The following is a 14,754-nucleotide window of genomic DNA, read 5'->3' as shown; positions in this document are numbered from 1 at the left end:
GTGGGCCAGGATTTGTTTGGCTAGAGACCAAGGGCTGTCGAGAGTAGAAGGATAGTTTTTTAGGTTGTTGCGAAAGCTTTGTCCAGTTGGACTCCTGTGCCGTCCGTGGTCAGAGGTGGGTTAGAGTGCTGCTGGAGCTTCCAAGTCTAACCGGAAAACCGCTGAAACTCTTGACAGCACTGTTTATTAGCAGCGTCTAAAAACGGCCTTGTCCAAATATTTAGCTGAAATTATTCACTTTGGAAGTTATGTTGTTTAGTGTAACTCTTGAAGCAGCCTGATCTCAGAATGGGAGGGCTGAAGGGCTTTAGTTCAATACTTGGAGGGTCTTAAAGACTGAGCTGACTTGTTTTGTTTCTTCACCAGCTCAGGTTATAAGCGTTCAGACTCTTGTCCTCTGTCCTTCGCTGGAGTCAGGGAAGTTCCTGTAGCGATATGCTCTGATTGTAGCAGCTTCTGTCTCACACGGAGGGAACAAGTTTACTAGAATAGTTTTCAGTCCGTGCAGTTTCCAGAAACTTCCTCAAGTGTTTAGAGAACCCCAGTGCTGGAGGCCAGCCTAGGGGTTTCTAACTGTGATTGGCGAATGCCATAGCCTCCAGAAACCCTCACCACGTGCTCCTGCTGCTCATGTAAACTGGGGGTGTGTGTGACCAGAGAGCTTTGGGGTGACAGTTGGTCATAGGCCCTGGTTCCCACAGTGTTGCCTTAAAACCTGAACCTCCTTATATTTTCTTTGGGGTATGAGTTGGGGATTTGGGTCCCCCTCACCTCCACTTCCCATTTTTTTTTTTTTTTTATGTTTAACTTAATTGGAATTGGGTTTCTGACATTTAATCTCAAAAGTACTGATGAACACAGTGATTAGTGTGACATGCTTTAAATACTCCCAATTTAAAGCACACTTGAAGTTAGATTATACTTTAATTTTTTTTTAAGATTGCTTATAGAGCATTGCTCCTATTTTAGCTTCAAGTACTGTTGTCCTTAATCTACCTTTCAAAGGACCTGTAGAGTTTGAAGTGTTCCTGCGTAGTACCTACTGTTTAGTGTAAAAAAGTAATAAATAAAAAACAACCTGGAGGCGCAGTCCTCTTGAAATATCTCAGCCGGGTTCTCTGTTATAGAAGTAACTGGGTAACGACCGTGGTTGTAGTGGTTGATTACTATCAGTACTTCGTGTTTGGAAGGAGCCTCGGTGGTGACTGAGTGGCGCGCTACTCCCAGAGAGTTTCTAAAAATGCTCTAAAAATGCTGTGCCGTGAGACAGCAGGAATGGTTGATGTATCGTGGTCTCTGGAACAGGTCTCATGCCCAGCGGCACTGCTGCTGGTCTCAGTCCCTCATGGTGGCAGGCATCTTCTTGAGCAAGACTGCCAAATTCTTATTCTGCCCAAAGAGTTGGCTGCTTCGATCTGAGCAGTTATAGAACTGCTTTGGGCTCTGGAAACCTATCAAGAGCGAGCACAAATGAAAAATAACCTGAATATGAAATGACCACAATTGTCCAGACAGAATGAGACCTTTTTGTGGGGATGGGGGCATTCTGTATAACAGCCCTAGCTGTCCTGGAACTCGCAGAAATCTGCTGGCCTGCAATGCAACCTTATAGACTGTGATGAGCAGAGCAGTCTCTGGACTCTACCCATGCCAAGAAGCACAGAACAGACACGTGCCTTCCACCACCATCTTTGGTGTGTACCTCACCCACTTAGAACAGTAAATCTTAACTTTCTCCTTTTCAGTCATGACATTTGTCTGTTTTCTTTTACAAGAGGGCCACAGACTTACACAGCAGTGGGGAATGGCTGTTGGGCTTTCTGGCTCCTGGTGTAAAAGGATACAAAATTGCTTCTAAAACATCACAGTCAGAGTGAGTTCTCAACCAGCCTAGACAGTTTGGAACCACTCTCACTTCAAAATAAGGACCCTGGTTTCTAAGGAGTGGGTGGGTGTCAGAACTGAGAGGCCTGTGTCAAGGGATTTTGTTCCCAGACAGTAGACCGAGAAGTAAGCCAGAGACCAAGCACGGTGGTTGTCAGTAACTAGTGCCCTTGGAAGCAAGGGCGATTGAAGACTAGATCTCAGGTGTGGAGGTTTTGCTGGAAAGGCTTTCACCACCGGCCAGGCTGACCTGAAGCTCATCCTGCCTCAGCCTCATGAGAACTTACTGTAGCGAGAAGTCACCATGTGGTGCTCTAGGAAATTTTCTATCTTCATAATCAACAAGGACAAACCAACTTCCTTACAACTGTGTGCCAGACACTAGCTGTACTCAGGTAGTATCACATTTGGTCTCCCGGTGCCAGAACAAAGAACTGGGCCTTGAGAAATTTCTCCTATTATATCTGGAATCCAGCATGACCCAAAACAAGGAAGACTTAATCGTTTAGTGTGCCTAATGGCACGGAATGAAAGGATTCCTCGGGAACGGAAAACTGGACATAAGCAGATGTTTATTTGAACACAAACATCAAGCCCTACTTTTCACGTTGTCCCCAATGCCACGATGCAACATTTTTACCAGAAGAAGCTCTTTTTAAAACAGCCTTCTAGGGAGCGAATAAACAGGGCTATATTTGGCTAACAGCTGCCTCTGAAAAATGAGATGTCAGCAAAGCAAGCTGTTTAAAGAAAATTAATTGCCCAGCTACCTTGGGCTTGGATGGGGTAAATAAGGCCTGTTTCATGGCAGTGTTTTGTCTGGGGTTTTATTGCTGTTAGACATCTCACTTCCTCCACTTTCCATTTGGATCAAATGGATTTAACGGATTCCTTGTTTCTGCTGCCAATAGCTAGGCCTTTGTGTTTGCTGAAGCTTTGGGAAGTAATTTCTTTGCTTAGCCACCAACGACTATTTTGTTTAGTGTGAAGCGATGTGTTTAAGGACACATTAAACTCTAGATGACCCAGCAACATAAATGCATATTTGTATACATTTAACTATGCAACTGTCGATGCATAGTTCATCAGCAATGTCTTTTATGTATAGGCTTTGAAACAGTTTTTGGTAATTCATGTTGAGGGTAATAAGCGTGTGAGCTGTAAATATTCCTGCCCTCTTTCCCTGTGTCACCTTGGCCAGCAAAAAGATGCCTGCAGCCCTCGTGCGGATTGTGCACACATTGAGTGCTCCAATCCCTGCCTCTGCCCCCGGAAGTCCCGTGGCAATGACTCTGCTTGTTTGTTTCTCGTCATGAGAAAGCGAGATGTTTTTATGTTCTTGAAGCCATCTTATCTAAGGGTGCTTGTGGGAATGACAGTGCTTGTGCCAAAAGGGGAGCCTTCCTGAAAATCAGGTACAGTTAAATGCACCCAAGATACCATTAATGTCGCAAAGTCCAGGCAGTTCCCATGGTGTACATTCGAGCAAGTTCTAGGATGCTGGTGATAATCTTGAGAAGATGAAAAGCGAACTTGAAGCAGTGCTGAGAAATGTCTCCCACATTATACTAGTTTCTGTGGAGGGATCTGCATTTGCTGCTTCCATTTGCTGTACTATGGGGTCAACACAGGGCCTTGTGCGTTCTAGACACGTGGTCCCCTAAGCTGAACTACATCCCCAACCTTTTTATTTTTTTTCTCTATTTTTTTTTTAATTTTTTAAAATTTTTGTTTTTTTAATACAGGGTTTCTCTATAGTTTTGGAACCTGTCCTGGAACAAGTTCTTGGAGACCAGGCTGGCTTCGAACTCAGAGATTTACCTGTCTCTGCCTCCCAAGTCCTGGGATTAAAGGCGTGCGCCGCCACCACCTCCCAACCTTTACTTCTTATTTTAAGGCAGGATCTCATAAGTTACCCAGGCTGGCCTTGCGCTCACTCTGAGGCCCAGGCAGACCTTGAACATGGTCCTCCTGCGCCAGCCTCCTCAAGATGAGTGCCACCAAGCCTAGAGGGTTGTGTGTGTTAGGGATCGTGTCCCAGGGATTAGGTCTGACTTTCGTGTACACTCTTACTAGAAAGCACTGGGCACAAGCACAGTTTCTAGGGATTTCATTAGATGTTCGAATACTGAGCATCCGTTAGGAGCCAGGTACAGGGCTGGCCCAGGAGAACAGCTTTGAGCTAAACAGGTCTTGTTAGTGAACTTTTCATTAGCTTAAAGGGAAAACATAAAAAGTAAGTAAAAGAAATCTAACAGGATTTTAGGATAGGATTTGTCAGTTATGACTAAGGCAGAATTTAACATCCGAGGCGCATTTTTCCTCTAAAGAATATTCAAAAATACTGCAAGAATGCTGTATCTGACGTGTCTGTAAAGAAGTAGATCCAAGAATCTGGTCCTTAACTCCCAAATCCCTGGATAAACTGCATGACTCATGGAGCTCCGTGTAAAATTAGGGCATTCAAGATGGCAGCAGCAGACTGAACCAAGACAAGACTAGGATGTTTAATGCGGGACATTCAGCTGGCTCTGACACCCGTGAAGGTGCAATGAACAGAATTGTGGTCCTGTATAAAAGCAGCAAGCAGCTGGGCGGTAGTGAGTTCAAGGCCAGCCTGGTCTACAAGAGCTAGTTCCTTCCGGGACAGGCTCCAAAGCTACAGAGAAATCCTGTCTCATAAAACCAAATCAAACAAACAAGGCAGCAAGAACTTTTAACTGCTGAGTCATCTCTCTAGCCTCCAGATAGTTGTTTTGTTTGTTTGTTTGTTTTTTAAAAACTGTAGGTTTAAAAAATGTTTGATCAAGAAGTTTAAGGTCAGGGATTAGCTTTAATTTGCTATTTCTTCTGAATTGAAATACATTATGAACTACATATTGCATAGTTGCTTTTACTCTTACCTTTCTCCTTAAACAATTTTAAAGATTTCTTAAGAAAAAAATACCTGCAGTCATTTTCCAGTCCAAACTATAAGTTACAGTTGGATATAAACAGAACTTTTCCTGTTTTACTGTTTTAAAATCAGAAAGATGCTTATGTGTTTATTTAGGAAAATTTGGAGAAAAGTATAAAGTAATTCTACCACCAAGCCTGTTCATTGATAATTTATAGCAGATTCATTGACGATTATATAACAATGTGTTTTTTATTTGTTTTTCGAGACAAGGTTTCTCTGTTTGTGTAGTCTTTGCTGTCCTAGAACTCACTCTGTAGACCAGGCTAGCCTTGAACTCACAGAGATCTGCCTGCCTCTGCCTCCCAAGTGCTGGGATTAAAGGTATCTGCCATCACCACCTGGTGTGAATGTTTTTATAATGAATGTGAATGTCCCAATAAAACACCAAATGATGCACTTCCAGCTGTACATCAGAAAAGCAATACCTTGCTATAAGGTCACAGGTGACTGGAGTTCCTGAGTTCATTGGTGGCAGCAATAGGACATGACAGTTTAACCCCTCCAATTTTTAATTTCCTACGTAAGTATGTAAATATTTTATTTTTAATTATATATGCACATTATGTATTTGGATTTTAAAAATTACGTGTGTGTGTCTCTGTATGGGTAGTGACTGTGAGCACAGCATTCTGAAGGCCATGGGATCCCTGGAGCTAGAGTTACAGGCAGGTGTGTGCCACCTGATATGAATGCTGGAGCTTGAACTCGGGTCCTCTGCAAGAGCAGTCTGTGCTCCTAACTGCTGAGCCATCTCTCCAGCCCTTGTATTTGGAATTTTTTTTTTTTTTTTGAGACAGGATCTTACGTTGAAGCCTAGGCTGGCCCAGAATTCAATATGTAATGCAGATGCTGAGATTATGGTGTAAGCCTCAGCCTGGCTCTCTGTTTTATTAGGAATAGAGGTAAATGCTGTGTGAGGTATGAATCATTTCTGTTCAAGGTACTTGAATAATTTTGCCCCACTTCATAGCAATTTCTTGCACTTGCTCGTGGTTCCACTATTTGCCAAAGTCCCATTTGCTCTCTTGAGTGTCCCTTTGAAGTAAACTGTAATTTTCTCATCTGTGATGGAGATTTTGGGGAAGGGAATTACATAGTGGAGATTATATACATATTTGCGACTGTCACTCACTCTATAACCCAGGCTAAGCTTGAGTTTGCGATCCTTCTGCTTCAGCTCTGCTGGTGCTGTGATCACTGGCGTGAGCTGCCACACCTGGCTAAGAATTACATCTTCATCATGGTTTTCCTGTGGGTTAAAAATGTTTTTATATGTCCAGTCACTCACTCGTCTTTAAACAGGCATCACTGATGGCCCAGCATGTCCCCTGGGAGCACCCTGCGAGCTTTAACAGAAAACAAGATAAATAAACCATTTCATTCCACCCCACGCTTTCTTCTTCTGGTTACTCTGGCAACAGACTTCAAGAGCAGCATTGTTAGATAACACACAGTCCACCCTTGCAACCTAGACAGGACCCGGAGACAGCTCCACAGAGGTGTCGTCTGGGTGGAAGCTTCCTGAGAGGTTTCCATCGCTCATTGCAATCAGCCATTTCTCCACAAACAAGGCGTCCACCCTGGAAGCGGGGCTTAAGCTAGTACCATCCATCAGGGGGTTGAAAGACAATCCAAACGGCACAAGAAGTACCACATTTTCATTTACCGTTTTCTGTTACACGTAGACTTAATCTTTCTCTTACTGGGGACGTGTTTAAAGCATGTGAAATATATTGGCACCACAGTGTGAACGTATTTGTCTTATGATGAACACACCTTATGCTGAGTGCCCAGTACATTATTGGTGTCACGGAGAGTTTAGGGTTTACCAGCCCTGCCCAGTCTTCACAGAGCAGTTACACAGAACCCTGCGGCACATTCCCTGGGCAGCCAAAAAGCTACTGAAGTCAATTTGGGCCTGACGGTCGGGAAGAGAGTTGTACATTCTTTCCAATGGTAGCATTTGAGACAAGTCTGCAGATGCTTTCATGTCTGCCCAGAATAATCTGTCGAGGGTTGGCTAACGGCTGGAAGAAGTGATGGGTAATATCTCACATAATAGAAGTGGATTGTTTGTTTGTATCTGTCATCATAGAACAAGGCCGTAAGAAGATGGCTTAGTGACTGCGGGGACCAAGACTGATGATGCCTATGGCTTCTATAATTGGTCCATACAGAAGGCAACTGAAAACTGGGTGAAGAGATGCAAGCTGGTGTCACTAGCAAGGCAGGCGGATCATGAATTCCATGCCAACCCGAGCTCCACAGTGAGCCCTGCTTTTCATCAAATAAACTGTCCAAAATCAACAACAGAAACGAGAAGACGGCTAAAACCTGTGCTGACGATCGGGGCGTCTCACCTTCAGTGGTGGTCAAGTTCTGTTGTCAGACCACAAGAGACAGCCATGCCGGTCAGCAAGAAGGCTCGGAGACGAGGAGAAGAGTTTTGGTGTCGGTTCTGCCACAGCATACTTAACCCTTTTGTTAGCGGGGAAATGGCTTTGCAAGGCCCAGTTTCCCTGCACCCTGGAGAACTGGTGTGCTCCCTTTCTCAGAACAATGGCCTATGCTGTCTTCTTACCTAAGAGAGCAAATGGAACAGTTGCATGGCGCCTGATATGGAGGTTTTATTTTTTTTTTTTTCTAGAGCTTACCAGGTGACCTGCAAGGTTCTCCTGGAGGAACCATAAAAGGTGACTCTTTTGGAACCAAACCCATAAATGCAGCTGAGCCCCTTGCCTGGCCTGTGACCAAGTGCTCCCAACTGTCCTCACAGCTGTGTGCATGGGTCTTCCCACTTTTTTTTTTTAAAACAAGAATAATTCTGCTGAACCGGCTCTCTTGCTATCTGGAATGACTGCAGAAATTCCTTGGCAGAAGGAATCCTGGCAGCCTGCCTCACACTGAGGCCAGTGGATGGGCTGTGGCCACGCAGGGAGCCTGGCATCTTTTGGATAAAGTAATACATAGGGCATGGCTGAGTTTCCACTTCCAAGCAGCTTAAGCGTGAGTGATGAAGGTAGCTGTGCCCCGTGAAGCTTCTCTTGCATAACCGTCATGTGACTGGGCCTGCCGTTTATAGCTTTCCATTGTGTGGCGCTCTGGCCTGCCACAGGGATGTTGTGTCCTTCTCAGGAGCAGATCAGAATGACTTTGTATTTGTACAGACACCCCCCCCCCCACCGCCGCCCAGTCTTTTAAAACCGTTTTGTTTTATTATCTAAACCAATGATTCTCAACTTATGGGTCACAACCCTTTTGGGGGGTGTCAAATGACCCTTTCACTAGGATGGCCTAAGACCATCAGGAAATACAGATATTTACATTATGATTCTTAACAGTAGCAACATTACTTTTATGAAGCAGCAATGAAGAATTTATGGTTGGGATGAGCACAGCTTGAACTGTATTAAAGGGTCGTAGCATTAGGGAGGTTGAGAATCACTGATAAACTAATAAATTTGGCCCTCTATCTTATACTAAAGTTCATTCGTTCATTTAGTTATTCACCTAATTCCTCACCTATCCACCCACCTATCTACTAATATACCACTTCGTCCGTCCATCCATCCATCCATCCATCCATCCATCCATCCATCCATCCATCCATCCATCCATCCATCCATCCATCCATCGACTCCATCTATCTATCTATCTATCTATCTATCTATCTATCTATCTATCTATCTATCTATCTATCTATCTATCTATCTATCTAACTAATAACTGGTAAGTAGTGCCTATCAGACACTAGAGATACAAAGTTAAATAAAACACTTGAAGTTGGGGTGGGAACAAGAGATATTTTTTCTTAGACCCTGTCCTATACCAGTTAGAAGTGTGGCTAAGTTCTAGGCATAGTATGTTTGCCACCCCATCCCCCAAGAAAGTATCATTTGAAAGCCAAGATTGAAGGCACTGGAATTTCGAGATCCTGAAGCCAGAGGTGTTGGTAGCTGTGAACCCCAGATCCTGAGTTTCTTGTAAACAACTTGTTTTCTCCTGATCTGAGTGCCTACAGCTGCTCAGAGCACGAGACCCTCATGAGTTCCTGATGGCAGGAGAATGGTTTCTGGTGCGTTTAGCTGCCCCTGGACACAATAAAGAGAACATTCTCAGGGCATTCCTGTTTCAAGGATAACCCGTGTCTCTGTGTGTCTTTGTGTGTTTTAATCTCCAGCCCCTTGACCAATTTACAAACTGTATTGCGGCACAGAGAGCACAGATGGGCGTGGTGCGCCACACAGAGGAACACATTCGATCAAACATTCTAGAGAGTAGTTAGGGCAAAACCTCATAAAGAGAGTGGTCGGGTTTGCCTGCAGTGAATATCAACTTCTGACTTTTTAGTTTTGGATGCTTCTGGCTGGCCACCTTTAGGTTTTTCTTCCTTTCTTCTTTGGCTTCTTTTGAGGGTAAGAATCTTCACACCCAGCAACTGAGGTGCAAGTGATCTCAGGGGTTTGGGTTGCCCTTGGGTCCTCTCTACAAGAGCAGTCAGTGCTAACTACTGAGCCACCTCTCGGACCCCTCCCATCTAAGATCTTCGTTTATGTTCAGTTAAGAAAGAAAAAAAGAAAAAAAATGTGAGAAAATTATTATCAAGGATAATGCTGTGTCGAAGAGTACATAGGATTATCCATATTGTTTTCTGGGCTCATTTCGGGGTCCATGCCCTCTCCTCCAAATGAGCCCCACTTGTGTACAGCACCCTGATGCATATTTGTGTTTACACTCTTAGGGTCACACCGAGCATCTCCTGTTTTGCCCGTCCTTAACACCGCGTTCACTTCTCTTCCCTGCGACACAGTGCACACGGCTGCCTCCTAGTTTACAGAATTTTCGCGGACAATGCAAGCAAGTTTGATCCCTGGAGATCCCTGGTTATTATTTATGCATTTCCCCTTAAATAGTGAGCAAATCAAGTTAGCGAGCCAGCAATTAACCCCTTCTAAGCTAGGCGAGAGAAAGAAAGCCCGTTTGGCATTCCTCTTTCCCATCTCCTTTTTCAGGGGAAAAGGTTTGAAAAATTTCCCAGACTTATTACAGAGTTACTTACACAACACTGTTTTTATGAGGAACTCAATAAAAGCCCAGCGCATGAGTTATGGCCCTCCCTCCTTGCCAGAAGGCCGCGGGTTTATCTTTTCCTACTGGGGGCAAGAGTTGAATACGTTCCATAAAAACCAAACAAGTTGGGATCTAGAGTGAACTGAGCCAAATGGTAAATAAAAGGCAAATAAGTAAATCAAGAAATCCTGTGGGAGAGGGAACTGGGTCACTCCAGTCCAGCTGAGGCACCTCTTTGCTGCCTCCGTTGTTGCCCACAAGATGTCGCTATGTCCCCTTTGGTGCTGACAGTCTTGTAGCTGGTGGGGGTGGGGAAATGCACAGGGACTGGACGCCTCACAGTTCTGTGCGAAAATGCAACAGGATTTTTCTCCCCCATTCTGGCAGGCAGCCAGGCTAATAAAAAAAAAAATTTTTAAAACCAACAGTATGAATTGAAAAAGGCTTTTAAGAAACATCTGTACAGAGAAACCTCTAACTCTAAAGGAGTCTAACCTTGTATTTATACTGTATAAATTAAAATGGAAAATAAAAGCCCATTTGGGCCGATGTGTGTAATCTCCAGGGCAGGAGAAAAGTACTTGTGAAGTCAATCCACTTTGCAAACGATGGCATTATTTTAAATATGGAGGCTATGTGAGCCCTGAACACTCAAAATTCAGCAGTGCAGGATTCCAAAATCCAACATCCCTAAACAAACTCAGTCATCCAAATTTCCCTTCACAGGCTCAAATTTGAGGGCAGAGAGACAATTTTTTTTTTTAACTTTCATCTCCTCTAGTTGCTTATGTGAAAATGGCTTCCGGACGTGCACGGCACACACAGGAAGCTGTGACCTGGCCGCAGGAGAACCAGAAAGGACACTGTTGTTCCTGTCACCATTCTGAAGGACTAAAAGTCCCTACAACATCCAAAAATGGAATCTTCTATTTATATAGAAGGTAAGGAGATGCTTCAGAAAGCCAACTCGCAGTGTGCTAGCTTAATGCTGGCTGTTAACTTGATATGCCTAGGTGGACAGGAACCTCAGTTGAGGAATTGCAACCGTCAGATTGCCTGTAGCCATGTCTGTGGGACATTTTCTCACTTGCTAATTGATGTAGGGGGGTCCAGCCCACTGTAGGTGGTGCCATCCCTGGGCAGATCGTTCTGGGAGGTATAAGACAGGGGCCTGGAGAGCAAGGCAGTGAACCTGTGTTTAGGTTCCTGCCCTGCGCTCCAGCCTACTTTGGCTTCCCTTAAAGATGACCTCTAACCCGAAAAATGTAGCACACTCTTTGCTCCCGTAGTCGCTTTTGCTCCTGGTCTTTGTCACGTAAAGCACGTAGAGACAAACAGGTCAATTGGACTTGAGCACTGTCCGGTGGATGAGCCACCTGGCTAGCACCTGTCTGTATCTACAGCTTCTAGAAGTTGCTGAGAGACACACCCTGCAGGGTGTGCATGCAGTCTTCTAGGCATATTCTGGGATGGCGTGTCTCTAGGTGGCCACAGCAGGTTGTGGCTGGGGTCCCCCATCTTCAAACCTGGAGGCTTCTCACCATTGTAATTGCGTCCTTGGTCTTTGCTGTTCGGGTTATGGACAGACGCAGGGGTTTCTCCTTTGCCTGTGGCCAGCATACTACCTTTCTCTCAGAGGACAAGGAACAGTTGGTCTGTGACCCACAGTGCTGCACTGGACTCTGCTAGACACCTGATTTTGCTTAGTTAAAAACCACAGAGAACCTTGCTCTTCAGTGCTATCAATGCAAAATATTTAGATGGATCCTTGTGGCTCAAATAACCCAGATTTGGGATAGTGTACCTAAGGGAGTTTGAAGAGAAGTCATTTTGTTTTGTCAAAAAAACCAACCAAACAACAACAACAACAAAAAAACTAAAATAAAGCAAAAATGTTGCAGAAGTGGACAAGGCTTTTCATATTGGTGCCAAAATATGGTTATGATAAGTTTTGAAGCTAAGAATGCTAGTCTGCCTACAATCTCTTTTCTCGGCCATTCCTTCAGAAACCCTGTCTCTATTTCTTTCTTTCTTTCTTTCTTTCTTTCTTTCTTTCTTTCTTTCTTTCTTTCTTTCTTTCCGTCCGTCCGTCCGTCCGTCCGTCCGTCCGTCCGTCCGTCCATCCATCCATCCATCCATCCATCCATCCATCCATCCATCCATCCATCTATCTATCTATCTATCTATCTATCTATCTATCTATCTATCTATCTTTCATCATTGCAAAACAAGGCCTCCTGCAAGCCGGTGAGTATCCTACATTGAGGTGGGCCCTCAGCCCGGAAATACTCATTTGGACTAAACTTGGTTGAAATGGAGATGAGTCTTGGCTTGAACTTGTGGGATTAGAAGGATTAGAAGCCCATCCGTACCTTGTCTCCTCGAACAGGGCTCGCCCAGCGCGCTCCTTGTTTATTCTGGTTAGGGAACAAGAGCAACTGCACTGTCGTCCTGACTGGAATGGCTTCTGTGTCTCCATGCACTGGGAGTTACTAGATGGTATCAAGAACACAGTGTGCATCTCCCCTCTCTAAGCTACAGATTTCAAACTCTGATTCTTTTCTGAGTGTTTCTTTAATGAAAGCTTTTAAATATATAATTCACTTTTATTTTATGTGCTTTGGTGTTTTGATTATGTGGCATCTGTGTGAGGGTGTCAGACCCTCTGGAACTGGAGTTGCAGACAGTTGGGAGCTGCCGTGTGGGTGCTGGGAATTGAACCCAGGTCCTCTGAGTGAGCAGCCAGCGCTCCTAACTGCTGAGCCATCTCTCCAGCCTTCTCTTTTGAGTGTTCTTAACTCTATCTTTCAGTCCCTTTCAGTTATGGGTGTTCAGAAGTATTTCCCTGGGATGACTGCAGACTGAAGCCATCTGCTTACTAAGTCAGCCTGTAGCTGTCCTCAGGTTTTCTTGCTCGGTGACCTTACAAGCAGGTATATTGGCCTAATATGAAAAAACGCAGACACGTTCATTAAAGGCCCCTTCACCCTCTTTCCTAGCACTTAATTTATTGGATCTGAGTTCTTCCTTCTGAGGGAGACTACTGGCTGGGCGAGTTGGAAGTGGCATCAATGGGTATTCGGTCCACAGTTACATATTGAACGCACTGTGTCAGATACTGTGGGAGACTTGGAGGACCAGCGTCAGAGACAGAGGAGCCCTCTGAGGAGCTAGAAGCCTCCCACAGGAGCTGAGATACGCAGAGATCAGGGCTTGGGGACAAAGAGAGTGCCACAGGCATGGGAGGGCGCGACCGCCGTCCACAAGGCTAGGACAGTGACTGGCCCTTCGGGACTTGGGTGACTTCATTGGGGTGTGCAGAAAATAGGTATGGGTTTGAATAGCGAACCCAGATTTAAGCAAAAGGAAGGGGCTAGCATAGCACAAACCGAGAGTATCTGAGTTCAAATCTTGTTCATTCCACGTACACCAGGGGAGGTTTAGGTGAAACTCTTGCCGTAGAATTTTCTCATCAGAAGCATGGATCTAGTCTATGTTTCCTAGAAGATCATAGGATGTTTAGACATGTGAAGCATTTGCCGATGTTCAGTGTGAAGAGAGCAGGGCTTCCCAAGTGTGTCGTTTTCCATTAAATTCAGTAGCCGTCCCTTAAGCAACTGCTGTCCTGGTGGGCAATTGCAACTCAGCAGCTACCAGTAGCAGCTGGGCAGCACCGGCCTTAGCCAGGTGGGAATTCTATTCCCTCAGGCGCCTGCTCTATCACAGCCACCAAAGGGAGCTTTATCCAGATCTCTATCCCTCTCTAGAACTCAGGACTCAAAAGGTTGAGGTGAAACTCTGCTCGCTCAGAAAGGCTGAAGAGCAAATACTAAACTTCCCTCCTAGCTCACGCCCCCCGCCCCAACAGCGCGTCTTTTTTCTCAGCCCCCACTTTAAGAACCCTACCCACACATGGTTCTTTCCTCCACGTCCAGCCAGCTAATTGCTGACTCAGCCTCCTGACCCCAGGTTAATTTTATTTAATCAAACAAATGTAGCATGCTTTTGCATCATTAAACAAGCCTTCCACAGCATAAACCAATGTAACACATCTTAAATTAATATTCCGCAAAACAAGTGTTTTCTCTTTGTGTCTCCCTTTGGTTGAAGAAAGCTTTACATGATTATCAGTTGTAGGTGTTTAAGATACACACACAAATATCAAACATTTAGAGAGAATAAATTATAAGTAAATTTATTTTACTTACTTATAAGCAAGAGGAAGCTTGCGCACTAACTAGATGGATGTACGTGATTGTCAGCATGGTGCAGTGCAAATATTCGCTAATCTGATATCTACACGCCAGGCAGGATGATAGGAACATACAAACCTACAAAATCTCCAGGGCTCAGACCTGGTTCATTGGAAGATGCAGGAGGAGAGATAGGAGAGTACCTCCATGAAGCCTACAGGCGAGTAGTCACAAGAGGTTCGAATGCTCTCTAGTGAAAAGAAAAATTATATAATAAATATTATGTCAACAAACATTTTCTCAATGGTTATATGGCAGATTATATATGTATTTATGTGTGTTTTAGTTTCTTTTCTGTTGCTATGATAAAATACTATGACCAAAGAAGAAAGAAGAAAGAATTTGTTTGGGCTACGTTTCCAGAGGGTTGGAGTCCATCATAGTGGGGACACATGGCAGCAAGCAGAAGACACAGCAGCTGGGGCAGATGCTGAGAGCACACGTCCTTTACCGGATGCAGGAAACAGAGAGAGAAGTTGGAAATAGTGTGAGTTTTTAAACCCTCCAAGCCTGCCTCTGGTGGCGTATTTCCTCCAGCAAGGCCATAGCTCCTAGACCTCCTCAAATGGAGCAAACTGGAGGAGCAAG

This window comes from Microtus ochrogaster, linkage group LG2, assembly GCF_000317375.1.
Source record: "Microtus ochrogaster isolate Prairie Vole_2 linkage group LG2, MicOch1.0, whole genome shotgun sequence".
Lineage (NCBI taxonomy): Eukaryota > Metazoa > Chordata > Mammalia > Rodentia > Cricetidae > Microtus > Microtus ochrogaster.
This window is presented reverse-complemented; position numbering follows the sequence as displayed.